General features: G+C 41.4%; 1 protein-coding gene across 9 annotated transcripts in view; it reads right to left on the bottom strand.

Moving 5' to 3' along the window:
* The window catches only part of CALD1 (caldesmon 1), a 188,592-nt gene that overhangs the window by 108,978 nt on the left and 62,131 nt on the right, over nt 1–17,483 (bottom strand). For all 9 annotated transcript variants that reach the window (XR_003233001.2, XR_012002475.1, XM_072762992.1 and 6 more), the window contains one exon: nt 13,111–13,204. The gene's annotated coding sequence lies outside the window, so the exon portion shown is untranslated. The remainder of the gene's footprint in view (nt 1–13,110; nt 13,205–17,483) is intronic.

Genomic DNA, 17,483 nt, shown 5'->3' on the forward strand with positions numbered 1-17,483 from the left:
GGATTGTAACATACAGTTTGGACTTAACTTTAGCTCAACCTTCACCATCTTGTTCCAAAAGTCTGTGCTACTTAAGAGAGAAAAATACATGCAATCACCAAGGCACATTTGTCAAGACCAGCAACACAGAAATAAGAATGAATGGGATCAATCGGAGGAGCTGTGCCTTCTCAAGTTGTCTTTTCTCCAGTCAGCAGAACCCAGAACACAAAGCCATGCTAAGAACAGGCTAACAGGTTGTGGCTTGTTTTTTTCTCTCCATTCCTGCTCAGTCTTTTATCATTACCTTTTCTCTATTTGTATTTCTCCATTTGCAAAACACCGACAGACTTAATGTGACTATGATCTTTGCAGCCTCTCTTCACCGTAGCAATAGTGGGTGGTTTGGGCATTTTAGATTTGTGAAGTGATGGTGTTTATATGCACTGACTCCAACACTTGGGAAGATGACACATTTAGGGACTTCAGGTTGCATCTTAGTGTGATCACAAATGCTACTGCTTTATTTTGAACACTTCATATTGTTCAAATTCTATGGCAATCATTGTTTAACCCTCAGGTAAGAGAAGTAGGTTTACCTCTGTTTAAAGAAAGAAGACTGAGATGTATAGATCTTTGGCACCAGCTCCTGAACCACAGCCAATCAGTGGAAAACCACCACTGGTATTTAGAATAATCTCTACACCATTCTGAGAAGAGCAAGGAGAAATGAAAATTTGGACCAATTACTTCTGTGCCCTCTTCCCTCAGAGTTTAAAGTACTTTATCTCAGCAAACTCAAGGAAACTACCCTGAAAGACACAGGTTAATACCAAATCAGAACGGGCATGTGGCCACTTCTTCTTTTGGCCCCTAGAGAAAAGTAAAAGGCATAGGCATGAATGCTAAGGCAAAGATGGAAAGTCTCTGCCAGCCTGTATCTGTGTGAGAACAAAAAGGTGCATAGCTTTGCCAGAAGAAACATATAAATGTGTTTTCTCTAAATGTATGCCGGATAACAGAGGCTAATTCTGATATATAAGGGTGGGGGTCCTTGCCCCAACAGAACTACCCAACAGTAGGTAGGGCTGCTGAGAAAGTGTGAACCCCTATTATTGAAAAGAGTCAGGTAGAGGAGAAATTTCCATTTATTTAGGGCTGTAGTGAAAGATAGTTTTTAAGATTCTATGGCTGTACTGTCCAATATGGTAGCCACTAATCACTTGGGGCAATTTAAGTGAAACATAATTAAAATTAAATAAAATGAAGAATTTTGTTTCTCAGCTTTACTAGCTCCATTTCAAGTGCTCTGTGGCTACCATATAAGGCAATGCATACAGCATCTTCAGCACCACAGAAAATTCTATTGGAGGGCCCTGCTGGAAGGCCTTCCAACCCCCCACATGAAATGACTGTACTGTGTGAAGTCATGTTATGCAGTTCAGAGGTAAGATGGTGTAAAAGACATGGCAGCTTCTGGAAGCCTACCTGTGCTCTTTTAATTCCCTGATGAGTAATATCTCTGTTCTCGTGTGGAGGGTCATTGGATCAGACAATCTCACTATGAGCACTTGCTACTGAATGAGTAAAATGTTCAGCACAGGCAGGAGCAGAGACATTGTCTGAAGAGAGGTCACACTTCAAATTGTATAACAGGGACCGTGAGCATTTTATCTGGAATGCAAGACCAGAACTCATAGGTCTTTACCAATGATAAACATGGTACGAAGATCATCATATTTTACACAATAGTAGTTTTACTTGCATGACCCTTTGGCCTTTCTGGTCTCCTCAGCTATAAAAATATCCACAACCCAGGAGTATGCTCTTTGTGTTTGGTTTTCCAACTAACATTTCCCATTTAGTGATCAAAACTAGATCCAGGGGCACCTGGGTGGCTCAGTTGGTTAACTGACTCTTGATTTTGGTTCAGGTGATGATCTCAGGGTCATGAGATCAAGGATCAAGTCCCATGTTGGGCTCCACGCTGGGCATGGATCCTGCTTAAGAATCTCAATCTCAAAAAAAAAAAAAAAAAAAAAAAAAAAGAATCTCAATCTCTCTCTCTCTTTCTCCCTTACTTCCCCTATCCCGTCTTTCTCTAAAAACCACCACCACCACCTATATCCAGAGCCTTAGCCAGCTATCTTGTTGATACAGGGTGTAGCAAGGTGAGAGAGTTTAGATGGTAAAATATAAATCCAATTACATTGCTGGAGATAATTAAAAATTATGTGCTAGAGGTGCTTTGGTAGTGGTAACAATTTTATACACGAAGGACTTGCTTTATTAATTGGGGACTAATCATTCCCTAGTGAATTTTTCAACTTCTATTCTGCTTTATTAATTGGGGACTAATCATTCCCTAGTGAATTTTTCAACTTCTATTCATCATGATCCTCAAGTGCATCTATTGTGTTCTAGAATTATGAAGCAAGTTAGAGACTATCTTCTAGCAGTTTATAATCTTAAATGAAAAGCTTTGCAACCAAACCAAGGGACATTATCCAAGATATCCCTTGGACATAATAAATATACAATTTAAACATATAAAGCTACATAGAAGTTAAATAATAAATTGAGAAGTGCCTAGACTGCTTCCTCTTTCCTTTTGCATGAATCATGTAGATGGTAGTTCCCCTCATTTGCTAGTCTGGAGAGTTCTGGACTTTTCTTCATGTAAGAAATGGCTCACAGTACAGGCTTAAGGCTAGCGTAAGACTACAGGGTCCCTGAACCACTCACTCACTGACATGGGTTTGTACGGATACTCATATTATAATTCTATTGGAGTGCTTAGTCTATAGCTTGTATTTAAATTGCCAAGTACATACCTGTCTTTCCTAGAAGATGGTAAGTTCCTTGAGGTTATTACTCATTTTTGTGATCCTTCGAAGTTGTACTTGAGGGGTCTGTCAAATAGTCCCTTAACTGACTATTTTTTTCTTATAGTCAGCAAAGTTGAATACCTGTTGAACTGAAATGGATTCCAGGGCATTTCTTTCATTGCACTTAATTGGTAAACAGAGGAACTTGGCTGAGACATTTTCAAAAGGCCATGCCTCTAGGAGAGTTTTTAGTACTACCTTGGGGGTGGTCGTGGTACACTATGGAGCTCTATTTTATAATGCGATTTGTAGCTGTAGCTCTTTTCCTCTAGTGGAAAAGAACCCCGTCTTAGAAAGATATTCTGGTTTCAGGAAGAGGAGTACTAGGCCTTTGTAACTCAGGGGATAGGCTAGTTCTGGGGTGTTCAAAGAAAAAGAAGGACAAAGAAGACATATGATGAATAAGAAAAGAAGAGAATCAGGGTTGGGCTGAAACTTTCCAAATTGCCAAGGCCTTTGGAGATTCCTTGCCACTCCTCCATCATAATTAGAAAACACTGACATTCAGAGCTGATTTAAATGCTTCCATCAGTCTAAAAAAAAAAAAAAAGTGTTGCCTGATTTTGCTCTCTAACCATACTCAGTAATTAGAAACATAAGGCACTGTTCTGGATGTTGGCTTGGGAACCCACCCCTCCCAAGCCTGGTGTCATTACCCATTGGCTATAGGACTTTTATCTTTTCTCACCATCTCTCTCAGGAGCCCTAGTCCAGGTCACAGGAAGAGTGTGAGGTTGCCACGGGCATTCCTGGAAAAACCTGGAGACCTCTGGCGCCACCTCAAACTCTGAAACACACGGAAGAGACTCATTTTGCCTACCCACTTCCCTGCTGGAGCTCTATAAATCTGTACTGGCTTTGGAAGGCAGTAGTTCATATGTGGTAAGATAGGGATCCAAACCAAAAGAGTCAAAGGGAGGACCTTGGTGACGACCAGCTTGAAAGGACATCCTGGTTGGTTTCGGAGAACAAGAAAGCTTTCCTGACCGCTGATTCAGGCGTTCTTCACCCTCTTGCTGGAAAACCTGTACTTTGCAAAAAAGCAGGAGTAGAACCCAATCTGAGAAGCAGCAGCAGTGGGTTTTTACTCCTGACACAATCCACAAGAAAGAAAAATACTTGTAATCAAGGACTTGAACTCAACAGGCACCTAGCCTGTCCAATCAAAACATGTGGCAACCACCTGGTAAGTAAGCATCTTGCAAAAAATGATACCTTCTTGTTTTGCTACCTTCTCTGAAGGCTCTTTGGAGCATGTGTGCATTTCCCAGGTTTTCACACTCAAACAACGCTGTCCACACTAGGTATAAAGATGACTAAGCAGTTTTGTATTAAGTGACCAAAGCAAATCCTGCCAATTTTAGAATAATTAAGTTTCTGCCGTCTAATATAAACAGTTCCAAGAACTACATGCAGCCTACCAAAAGTATATATTACAAGTAGTCAGCACCGTGGCCAGCTGGCAGACGGCTCAGCCCAGTAAAGTAGAATTGTTCAGAATTCAGAGTATTATTTTTCTTTTCTCCCATTATTTTTTCTGCATCCGACTTTGTTTCTTTGGGAATGTTTTCAAGTATACAAAGCAAAAAACTGTTGTGGAATTGCACCTTCTGTAAACGAATGAGCATTTCTCTTGAGATCCTCTGGAACACACAAATCATTCCCATGTCAGTCCCGTCAACACAGACAGCCAAAGCAAAATGGAGCCAGTGAATCTACTTTGTTCCTACTCAAGTTAGAGTATTCCTACTTTGCTTGACCATAAGAAAGGTCTACAGTGGGATCCCTGGGTGGCGCAGCGGTTTAGCGCCTGCCTTTAGCCCAGGGCACGATCCTGGAGACCCGGGATCGAATCCCACGTCGGGCTCCCGGTGCATGGGCCTGCTTCTCCCTCTGCCTGTGTCTCTGCCTCTCTCTCTCTCACTGTGTGCTTATCATAAATAAATTAAAAAAAAAAAAAAAAAGGAAAGGTCTACAGTGACCACCAGACAAGCGAATATGCATATCAAACCTCCAAGTCTACTGGGCACCGAAAGTATCTTCTTTCTGACCACAGACCTTTAACTGCCTTTACCAAGCGGCTTGGTGGGCCAGAATTTTCTGAAGTCAGAGACTCAAGACCACCAGGAATGAGTTAACTATTTAAGAGAAAAAAAAATCTTAGAACTATTGCCATGTGCTATGACATTAATCTTGGCCAGCTCTAATGGCAGATGTGGCTCAACAACATCAACTCAAGAAAATAGAGATGGTTGGCAGCCCTGGTGGCACAGCGGTTTAGCACTGCCTGCAGCTTGGGGTGTGATACTAGAGACCTGGGATCGAGTCCCAGGTCGGGCTCCCTGCATGGAGCCTGCTTCTCCCTCTGCCTGTGTCTCTCCCTCTCTAGCGCTCATAAATAAGTAAATTTAAAAAAAAGAAAATAGAGATGGTTAGACTAACCCATTCCACCATGACCTTCAAATGAGTGTGGCCGTGTCATCACACAAAAGGTCTCTGCATTTTCAACTGCATTATAAGCCCTATTGTCTTCTTCACTGTGATTAAATTCATACATAAGCAAAAGTGGTTAAGGCCCTACAGCCATCATCACAATGAAAATGTCAGGAGGACTATTCAACAAATATTGTGAAGAAATATTCATGTTCTAGCCACCTTGCTTAGTGTGGCATATAGCTCTGAAAACGACGACTCTGCCCTTGCTGGGCTTATAGTCTGATGGTGGAGACAGGCCATAAATAAATAAAATACAAATTGGAATAAAGTTAGAAAGGAAAAACACGCTGCTGCAAGAGAGAGCGACAGGAGTGACCTAATGCTTTTCTTTGGGCTAGAACAGGACATAGGCAGTGAAAGCTTTTTCAAACTGGAATGATGTTAATACCCATACAGTCATGCATTCATAAAGAGAACATGAGTCTATAAGACCAGAGTTTATATTCATTCAACAAATACATATATACAGACATCTCTTTTGCATCAGACATTCACTCTTCCAGGTGCTGATAAATCAAGCTTTTCTCTACTGTCTCTCCTAAAGACGTGGGTGGGGAGTAAAGTAGTAGTAGTCAGGTTTGAGGGATGAACTATTCTCACCCCTTCTTTCCCACCTCAGGTCCTGTGTAAGTAATATAAAAATAATGATATATCAGATGCTTTCTGCCACAATTTATATAGAGAATCCACTTAAGATATTAACTTCACATGGCTAATGTAGGAGGCATGAATGAGGGCATCTTTCTGGAAACCACCCAGCTCAGTGACCTCTGACAAGAAAAGCACACTTCCCTACCACCATTAATCCAAAAATTTGCTGATTGAAACGAAGCTGGTCCACTTTGTTTTGTCAAATTTGCTTCACAATTCCAAGAAATGAACAGGCCATAATAGATTTACCCCAGTGACACAATGTCTCACAACCAGCTTTTCCCCTTTGAATACCACAAACAGATCTTTTATTTGTTGACATACAGCCCCTGGACATCCATGAAAACAAGATGTTCTCTCGCTGCTTTTTAAGTTAAATGGATTTAAGTCAGGGTCTCAGCCGAATTTCAAAAACAGATGTTACATAGCAGAAGGGCCGAGTAGACCCCAGCAATGAGAGGCTATTACACTTGAACTTGAATATTCTTTGTTAGCAGGAGGAGCAATTAAAGCTGCCCTCAGCTGGAAACTGGAGCAACCCAAGGTTTACTACCATCTCCACTCAGTGATGGCCTGTGGGTCTGGGAAGCTGCTGGGCAGGTAGGATTCCTGGTCTGGGGGATAAGCAGGTGAGAGATGATGACTGCGGGGTCTAAATGCCTTGGTTTTTGAGGGGGCTAGGAGGAAGAATGACCTGCCTCCTACATGCCACCATCCTGCCTCTCTGTGAGCCCCAGAGGCCTTCCATGAAGTGGCTTCCCTACATCCTTCACGTGCCTCCACTCCCAACCCCATCCCCAACATGAAAACACAACTCGCAGCTACCTCCTCAACAAAGGTAGGAGCTGTTTCCTGTCCAGAGGATTGGTCTGCTCCATTTTAGGGTAAGCTCATATTTGACGTTTATTTATGAAGTAAAGATGAATCTCCTATTTATGTTCATTTGTGTTTTGGCAAACTGATTTATTATTTCACTTAAGTGAGGCTTACTTTAGAAAATTAGCTGAATTCATTCTAAAGTCTTAAAAAATAAAATACAGTACTTCACACTTTGACGATTTATTTTTAAAATTTAATTAGCTTTCAACATGAAGATCAATCATCTAAGTTTATCCATTTGTGTCTGTCTCAGGGAAGAGCCACATTTGTGGAATCTGAAGATTATTTGGGAGGCCTTCTTTAAGGAAATACAGTATTCAATGTAAAAAAATCGGCAGAAGGGTCGTGATAGAGACGTGTTTAAGGGTTTCAGCTCCATTGGTTCTTTTTTATTTTATTTTTAAAATTTATTTGTCAGAGAGAGAGAGAGAGAGTGCACACGTGCAAGCAGTGGAAACAGCAGGCAGAGGGAGAAGCAGGCTTCCTGTCAAGCAAGTAGCCCAATGCAAGACACGATCCCAGAGCCCTGGGATCATGACCCAAGCTGAAGGCAGATGCTCAACCAACTGAGCCACCCAATGGTGTCCTAGCTCCACTGGTTTCATGGTAGGTCTGCTTTGGATTTCTCACCTTAGGGTCTTTTGAGCATTCCATAAAAATGTTGCAGTACTCTCACTTTGCTTTTAATTTTTTATTACTTTGAAACTACAATTATGTCCTCCTTTAAAAAAATGCTTCCTGGGATCCCTGGGTGGTGCAGTGGTTTAGCGCCTGCCTTTGGCCCAGGGCGCGATCCTGGAGACCCGGGATCGAATCCCACATCGGGCTCCCAGTGCATGGAGCCTGCTTCTCCCTCTGCCTGTGTCTCTGCCTCTCTCTCTGTGTGTGTGACTATCATAAATAAATAAAAAAATTTAAAAAAAATGCTTCCTGAAAACCAGAATTTAGGAAACAAATAATGCTGGGCACAATTATGCATCATTTTTCAAAGCGGTTCACAGAAAAGTCGAATTACAGTTACAACCACCGCATTGCTATGTTTTGCCTGTAAACCACATAATTAAGTATGACAGGTGGACGAGAGGGCAGAGAAATTTAAAATATTATGACTCTTCGCCAAGATGGGGCCAATGAAAAACAAACAAAAGTACTGGAAATCACAATTTACGTCAATGAACACATTATTAGATTCACTAAATTTCCCATTGCATCAAATAAAAAAAAATAGTCTGTTTTATAGGAGAGAATAAAGGAACACTAGAATTACTCATGTAGCCCAGATCTGACATAGCACCTGAGATGGAGAGGGTCCAGTTCAATGTACTACAGAAATAGTGAATTAATGAATGATTGAAAATGCATGTTTGAGGGACAAGAAGGAGGACGGATGGTGCTAACAGGGGTCACAAGCCTCCTCCTATCCTCCAGGCAGGTAACTCTATCCCCAGAAACTCTCATTATAACAAACGTCTTCATGTTTATGCATTGCATAAGTCTGTGAGGGAATCATACTCACAATCATGAGTATAATAGACTTCTGGAAGGACTTCTTTGAAGAACGTGGAGAAAATGCTTGTAGATGAGCTCCTTTCTTTACTCCCACCCTGTGTGTGTATCCGCACCCCCTCTGCATCCTCTGGGTGTGACAAACACACTGTCCCTGGACTGACGATGCCCCCTTCTGTGATGTATCCTTTTTGGCCATTAAATAACAGGACTCAATATTAATGTTGGCCTTCTCCATCCCTTTATAAAAAAGTGTTTTCAGCCAAAGATATTAAACTAGTCGACTGCTCTTTTCTCCTGTCAGAGAAACAGCCAGCATCCTGAAATCACAGCTCATTTGTACCACATTGGCGTGAATATTCAGACTCCATTTGTCTCCAGCTCTTAAATGCTGGTGTTAGAGTGAATGATAGACATTTTGTTTTGAATTAGCAAAAAGGAGGAGGGAAAAGGGGTCCAAGTAATAATTTTGGCCTAAAATATCTGTTTCATGGAATGCAGCTCTGCCTTTTCCTTAGTAAAAGTCGATTTAAAAAAATATATAGATTTAATTTGGCATTAAGTTGGCCCTGGGATGTAGAGAATCGTAGGAAAGAAACTGTTTCAGATGTCCCCTTCAACTGAGTGTTTGTTCTACGTAAATCCTCTTGGAGTATGGCTGCACGTAGTACAAGATGTTCACAAGCTCATTTTGTTAAACATCCCAAAGCAGAGTTCAGAAGCAGCTGGGTCTGTGTCCTTGAACTATAAAAATCCACTCATAGTTAGAGACCCAGGTAAGACTTTTGATCATTTTGGTTGGAAGCTATTCAATAGCACAATCATTCTTTTTCCCTTTATTTATGCCCATTGGAACCAAAGTCTAGAAAGGAGTTCTAGAAGAGACTTTCTTCCAGAACGAGCTCCTGGCATCACTGTCTATTTTTTCTCCTCGCCCTCTGTGGTGCTCATCTTGGCTTGTCCACACTGGCACAACTAACCTCTACCAACAAGCTGTGCTGGGCAGGAATTCATGCTTCCACAGAGGTACCTCTGAAAGCAAGGTGCAATTCCTTGGCCTAGAAAACTCCATCATTTGGCCAAAGTTACAAAATCTGCATATGATGATGCTGGAATGTCCTCTCACGTTGCTTCATATGAAAGTTTCCAGAATGTTGAGAAGACCATGGGACTGTGTTCTTCCCGTCCTCTCAATTCTTAACCAAACTTGTGCTTATTGCGTATTTTTCTTCCTTATCCCTCGTGACAAGGACCTAAGTGCCGGCTCCTAAAGGTGAGACTTTTGGGAAGGGAATGGATTCAAGATGTTCTCATATAGGAGGCTGGTTCTAGAGCCTCTACCAGAAATCTATAGAAAAGATTCTTAGTGTAAGAAAGACTCCTTCAGATCCCATTGATAACAAGTTTGGGCACATTGAGCTACATAAGAGACTGAACACTTTATTAAAGGTGTCCAGGGAGACTTGTTCTGCAAAACTCAAGCAAAGAGGAAGAAAAAAAAAAGCACTTCTCTTTCCACTCCATCTGGAGCTTCAACTGACTCCAAAAATATTGGCCCACAGTGGTTATAAAATCTTCCATTTATGCTGTTCTAAAGCAAGGGCAAAGCCTTACAACTCAAAGCACTTCTTTTACATGCTCATAGGAAAATCATCTTTCTTTCCAAATGTTGTAGCTGACTGAAATTAATGAAATGCAGTTGGGAGGCACCTATGCTGGCCACTGGCCACCATTCATTTGGAACACCCCATCTAGGCCATTCATAGATTGTAGAGCTATTTTCTCTTGACTCCAAAATATCTCTTTTCTCATGTTATGTAAGCAGCAACTTGAGTAAAAATCACTGAGGTGTCATTGATATTCTGGGTAGCTGCATAAAAATTGGCATATTTTCCTGGCTGCTCAAAGAATATCAAGACGGAAGTGTGGAAGTGGGTATATGAAGAAAGCTGGCATCTCATAGTTAAAGAAAGCAAGTGGGGTTTGCAGAGAAGGAGGAAGTTTCCAGGCTTCAGATAGTCTCTTCCACTACTAATCAGACAATTCAGGGAAAGATTGAGGTTCTGCTAAAAAAGAGAGCAAAGAGAGGAGAGAAAAAGGGAAAAAAATTGCAAGGAGAGAATTTAAAAGAAGAAAAGTAATACTTCAAAAATAAAAGAAATGAACAAATACTTTCCTTCTTTTATTTGTATCAGAGAAAGCAGGAAAAATTAAGGAAACATGCTGGGATAAACATGGCCTTTAGAAATGACATTTGCTGGTGGGGACTCGAAAGAAGATTGTCATGGCCCATGGCCTCTCCACATTCCACCAGCCCCAATTCTAGCCTGGCTGTGAAACTCTAAAATATTGCCAAAGCCTTCTTAAGAGCACAGGTGGGGAAGGGGGCGGGGACTGGCAAGAATCAATGGATTAAGGAAGGAGTTCAGTGCAAAAGTGGTCCATTCCGCTCTACTGAGCCCTTTACTGGCTGTCTAGATAAGATGATGTTCCATGGTACCTGACCCTGAGAAGGATCTACTTTCTGTCTCTCTGGGCATTGAGGAATCTAATCCCGCTCCCCTACTGTCCAGTCTGATCAGCTCTGTTTGGCTGATGAAGAGAATGGCCACAAAGGAAGGAGTTGATATTTGAGATCCCCATGGCAGAAACTTGGGCAAACACATGCTCATGGGTACAGCTAGTTCGCAAGAGGGTGGCAAAGTTGAGGAGGGCAAGTCCCACAGGAATGGTTTGGGGCATAGCCCCATAGGAGAGGATAGAAGAAGAAATAGAGCCAAATAAATGAGGAGAAAGAAATAGATAGACATACATGTTAGTTGATATACATGTTCTCACAAACCCTCATGAGAAGTAGCATGTGGATTTCTCCTTCATGGAAGGGATTCTTCTGTTATTTGCCAGGAAAATCTTCTGCGTACAAGTTCTGGTAGCATTTTGGAAACATTGCTCCTCTATCTTCACACAATCTCACTGGATGACCTCATCCATTGTCATGGTTCTAATTCCTAAGTAGAGGCTATGACTGGGAACATCTCTGTCCCTCACTCTCACCTGAGCTTCAGACTAGCATATGCCCTTGAAGTCCCACAAGTCCTCACACTCAGTAAACCCCAATCTAAACTCATTGTCCTTCCCTCCTATATCCTGGAACAGTGTTCTCATGAGTGATGGGATCTGGGGCAGGCTCCTGCTATCTACTCTCTCCTACCTTTTTGAGGAGACAGGTAACTCTCCTGGTGTCAACCAATCATATTTTTATTTTAGCCCCTCTCCAGTCTTATTTCCACATGTTGTGGGTAGAGGGCAGCAAAGGAAGAGAAAGTACCACTGATAATCATCATTTGGAGATAGTCTTGAAGCAAATAAATTGTAGGTTCAGAGGCTACGTCTAATCATCTATGTATTCATCATTCAATAGATATTATTATTAAATGTATTACTATACACAAAACTTCCCTAGTGCTGTGAGGGATATAAAAGGCACACTCTTTAATTTCAAAACTTACACCAAGTCATTGGAAAATGAGAGCTGTTCACAAAGGACTATACCACACCCCAGCAGAACCAAATGTTCTGAGAGTAACATCAATGTTAAGGAAGTTCAGGAGAGAAGAATCAGAGGGAAATGCATCTTCAACAAATGAAAGATCCTCATATTAGAAACAAATGATGATAGGGTGTTATGGATTGAATGGTGGTGTCCCGAATTCATATGTTCAAGTCCTAACCTCCAGTACTTTAGAATGTAACCCATATTGAAGATCAAGTTTTTAGAGAGGTGATTCACTTAAAATGAAATGATTAAGGTGAGCCTTAATCTGATATGACTGGTGTCCTTATCAGAAGAGGAAATGTTGGACAGAGAGAGAGAGAGAGAAAGAGAAAAACCAAACACATGGACATGCTACAGGATGGCTGTGTGAAGATATGGGGAGAAGACAGTCATCTGCAAACCAAGCAGAGAGGCTTCAGGAGAAGCCAACCCTGCTGACACCTCTATCTCAGACTTCTAGCCTCCAGGACTGTGAGGCAATTTTTGTTGCTTAAGCCATTGGGTCTGCCGTATGTTGCTATAGCAACACAAGCAAACTAATACAGGGTGCAAGGGATAAAAATCCAGAAACAACAAATGTCTGGGAACCATGCTCAGTTCTTGAAAAAACTTGCCCTCCTACTGGTGCCAGCCTGAGCAAAATGGTGAACAAGTGAAGTCTCCTTTACATTCTCCATCCTCTACCTTCTAAAATCCTCTCTTTCTGCTTCCCAGTAGACCCTCTGCCTGTGGAACCTTCTAGCTGAGGTGGGTTCATGGGAAGTGACAGGTACTTACTGCCCCCCAAATCACCAGTGTCTGTGCAAAGATGGGCTTATTCCCTGCGGAAGACTGACTCATCTATTTCCTCAAGTCATTAGCATTCTTTGCTGGAAGTGAGGACTTCATTATTATTGATCTGGGACTGTTTTTGCTTAAGATATTATACATGCAGGAAAAAATTAAGGAAAAAAAATCAAATTATAAAGCAGAAGAAATAATTCCTTCCAAACTTGATAGTTTAACTGGTAAATAAACTATAAGGAGCATAGCAGAAAGCCTGGCTTCTCACAGTGCATGTTTAGGTGCAAGAATGTAAAAAATTATGCAGAGAGGCTGTATAATTGCTAAGAACAGAGCTTCCTCCTCCCCCTCAATCACATAAATGCTACTCACAGGTAAGTGATCAAATGTCCACTTCTGAGCCTTCTGGTTGATCACCAATTTCTGTAGAATTTGATTGAAGTTTCTTAAAATGTTTTAATGACACCTGGTATAAAACGAGGATGGAAACGTGATTAAGTGGAGTGAATTTTAGTTAATGTAGACTACTTGTTTTAAAATATGTCTTCCTTGGGATCCCTGGGTGGCGCAGCGGTTTGGCGCCTGCCTTTGGCCCAGGGCGCGATCCTGGAGACCCGGGATCGAATCCCACGTCGGGCTCCTGGTGTATGGAGCCTGCTTCTCCCTCTACCTGTGTCTCTTCCTCTCTCTCTCTCTCTCTCTGTGACTATCATAAATAAATAAAAATTAAAAAAATAAAGATAAAAAAAAAATATGTCTTCCTTGGGTACTATTATGAGTTAGGGCCTTAAAGGGGAAATAAGGCACCAAAGGATGTTGTGCACTTGCCTTTAAAAAAAACAAACATGAATACAATGATTCCAGAGTCAACCCTTAATTTACTCGAAATAATGGGGGTAGAGAAGGTGGTATAGTTAATACAAAGCAGGGAGTAGTACAAATGCCAATAACCAAAGGCAAAGACTTTAGAACATAGTCAAGGACACTCTCATCTCCAAGCTCAACCCTCAATCCTTCTAAGCTTCAGATTCTCAAAAACCATTTGGACCCTTTGCTTTGTCCAGAGTCTTCTCTGTTGGTGATGGTCTCAGGAGCTTAACTAATTGGTAGAAGAAGAGAGACTGGAGGATTACAAATATATAGAAATGTACTAGTAGATAATCTAGAATTAACTCTCTTGCACTTAAAACACAGCAATAAATATTAAACATTACAAAGACCAAGAAATAACAACTGTGAAGCAAATTACCATCATAACCCTAAACCTTCTCCAACACGACGCAACAAGGACTTCTAATGAGTACGAGTATGAAATGCAACTTTGTGCATTTAATGTTTGCCTTTAATTGACTATAATAATGGGTTTCAAGTGGACCTTAAGAATATAGTTTGCTTTTGTCCATTCCCAGCCTCTGCCACCGGGCATTGGAAGAAAACAGAAAGTCATGGAGGTGAGGGGACTGGCTTGGAATCTCGCTGCTAGAAATTGGACCTAGATTCTTAGATTCTCATTTCAGGTTTCACAGGTATAAAAACCAAAACAACACAAAAACATGCTTAGCATGTTACTTATGGTTTGTATCCATCTGAGGAAGACTATTTTGCAAAGTCGGATCAAGGAACCTTGAGGGGCTCACAAATTCATCAGCAAATCTAGATGCCTCCCTTTCCTTAATCTTGAGTGGCCACTCAGGCTGTCTACAGCTCCCTTCTCTCTACCTCTTCCCACTGGTCTATCACCTCTTCCCACTGGTCTCAAGCACAAACATCTCTTGTCGTACTGCCATACATTCAAAGTTCTTTGTTCAGTATTCCGGGAATGTGGGCCCTCATCTTAAGGAGACTAAAATTCAGTTGGAGTGATAAAACCTACAATTACACTTCTGGGTTACAAAGCCAGAGAATGAAAAGAGCTCCAGATCCCATTTAAATTCCTTTTCTTCTATGGTGGATTCAAGTTTGGAGGTCTTTTCTATAAACTTGAGGGGATAGGAGAAGAGGACAATAAAATTGGGAGGCATTTCCTAGGTGGAAAGCTGGTACAAGGCTGCTTCATCATCCAGTTCCTCAGAGCTCCTAGCCCCTGCCAGCATTCAGGAGGACATCAAGAAATATTTGTTGAATAAATGAATGTAAACGATGGATGAGTTTCCCAAAACTGTAGGCCAAATTTTGTGCATATTAACCTTCATTAGCTTTCAAGGCAGTCTCTGTTCCATTTGTCTTCCCGCCAAAATAAAAACCACATGCTAAACAATTAATTAGCAGAGTGCTTGAGGATGGAGTTTAGATGAGACCTGATAACAAAGAGTGTTCCTACAAATCAGTTTACAAACACATATGGATTGAGTGCCCTCTGTGTGCCAGGAACATATCAAGGATATGCCAATGAACAAACAGCAGTGGTACTTGGTCTTACGGTGTTTATGGTGTATTGAACTCCCAGAATATGGGTTCTCAGACTGGCTGCACAACAGAATCTTTGGGTGGAGGGGGGTTGCTTTTAAAAAATATATGGGGCACTCAAGAGAGGTGCCCAGGAATTTGCACCTTAAAAAAGCTGCCTATATCTGGAATGTGATGTAGATTATAGTACCCTCCCCAGAGAAGCCTCCCATCCTTGGCCTTTGGGCTTTAACAAAGACATCAGACTAGAAGAAAGCAAGAGTTATGTGCCTAGACTGTAACTAAACATACTGAGAGGCATTTAAATAAGCAGAGAAAATAATCGACATTACCTTCCTAAACCCTCTGGCAGGATCAGTATTTATTTGCCTAGTTTTCCTTTCCCTGCTTTCAATTCTCACCATCCTCAATTTTCTTTTTAAATTTAGGAAGGAATAAAGGAAAAGTAGAGGAAGAAAATGCTATCGGTGGGAAAAAATTTGGTTTTGCTCTATAGTATCTGGGTCTATGTTCATGAACTGTCTTGTTGGTGAGACAGAAAAGAAAGGCTTTTGGGAGAAATGGCAAAGTCACTGGAAGTGGAGTTTGTCTTCAGATACGCTTTCCTGTTTTCCAAGTTAGAAAGTTAGAATCCAAGGGCCACAAAACTGATGGAAGCTCTTCCTCCCTGTGTTAAGATCTTTTTCTACCATTAGTTACTTTGCAACTTCAAATAGATTTCTGGGTGAACTATGACTCACTGGGCCCTTTTAAGCTTTTTAATTCAGTGCCCAGCACATGGGTTCTGGTTGACCTGGCTCAGAGGCAGTTACTGAGATTGTCTGCAGGCAAAGCTGAGTCTAGACCAGATGGCAAAGAAGGAAAGAGGTGAGATGGAGGAGGAGAGGAAGGAGAGAGAGCAGGATTACGTTAGGCAAGTGGGCTTCCCTTCCTCCCATGACCCCCTTCCCAACCCGTGGCAAACAGCCAGGTGCTATTCATTGCTCCTTTGACTGAACCATCTGCTCAGGCATGGGGGGACATTTGGGTTTTATATGAAAATTTGCTCTGGGAGAATCAAGGTGTAGTAAAAGGAAAGGAGAAATGTCTCTCCCCTCAATCAGATTTCTAGTCCTCCAAGAGTAGTGATTCTCTTAAAAACCTCAAAAAATCCCTAGCTTAAAGCCAGTCGGTAGCATAAGAAACAGAAACCAGCACCTTCCTAGGTTACCCAAATGAAAAAAAAAAAACCATTGCCAGTGTGTATTTGCAAGAAGTGATTGCAATTCTACCTGAAAATTCCTGCCACAAATATTCTAGAAAAGATGCCATTTCTGAATGGATACCAGAGGGTTGGGTGAAGGGGAGGGTCTTAAATGATCTATAATGACAATAACAGGTAGTTATTGCAAAGGTTAAATTAGGGATCTTTCACAAAAATGAATCACTTTGTCTAGCCAACAAGAAGCAGGTTTTAATTTAATTTAAAATTTTATCTTATGTGGTTGAATTAGGACCCTTGATTTTAACATTCATACTGATTAATGTTAATACATTAATATTGACCTTTAAAAATCCCCCCATGACTCTTTTATAATATGCTCTGCTTTCATTTTGGACATAATAAATACTATGTATTAAGGACTCCCAGTGCCAGCCCTTGTGCTAAGCACATGGTGCACATCGATGTCATCTGATCTCTGTGGCAACCTAGTGAGGTATGTATTCTTATCTTAGGGTGAGCATGAAGAAATTCATTGTCTTTAAGTCGTTTGCCTCAATTCACCCAGCTGGTAAGTGGTAAAGCAAGTATTCAAACCCAAGGGCTGACTCGGCCTGATGGGTGTATTGAAAGGATCCATGCCCACATTCACTCACTCATTGAGTGGGTACTCTGAGCCAGGATGGGGCACACAGAGATGAATGAGCAAGGGCTGCTTTCCCAGAGCTTGTGTTCTGGTGGAGTACAGACAACACACATGTTTCTGAGCGTGAGTAAATAAAACAGCATGTTGTAGTAGAAGGCCACTGGAAGGCCACTGGAGATTGTGTAGTGAAAGATGGTCTCTCTGAAGAGAAGACATGGAGGCTGAAAATGCATTTCCAGGGAGGAGTAGCCCATCTGAAGATCTAGGGAAAAGTGTTCCAGGAAGAGCCCTTGAGAATCCTAGCATGAGGGAGAGGCTTTTATGAGATGACTGTGTGCTCTGTGATCATGATACTCTTTCAAGTTACTTGACCCATATGGGACTCAGGCTTATCTGTCTGTTGGCAGAGTATGCAATGCTGAAAGATGTGCTGAACAAGGGGACTTACCAAAAAACGATCCTCGAAGTGTGACCTTTGCTGGAAATCATGAC

This window comes from Vulpes vulpes, chromosome 7, assembly GCF_048418805.1.
Source record: "Vulpes vulpes isolate BD-2025 chromosome 7, VulVul3, whole genome shotgun sequence".
Taxonomy (NCBI): Eukaryota; Metazoa; Chordata; class Mammalia; order Carnivora; family Canidae; genus Vulpes; species Vulpes vulpes.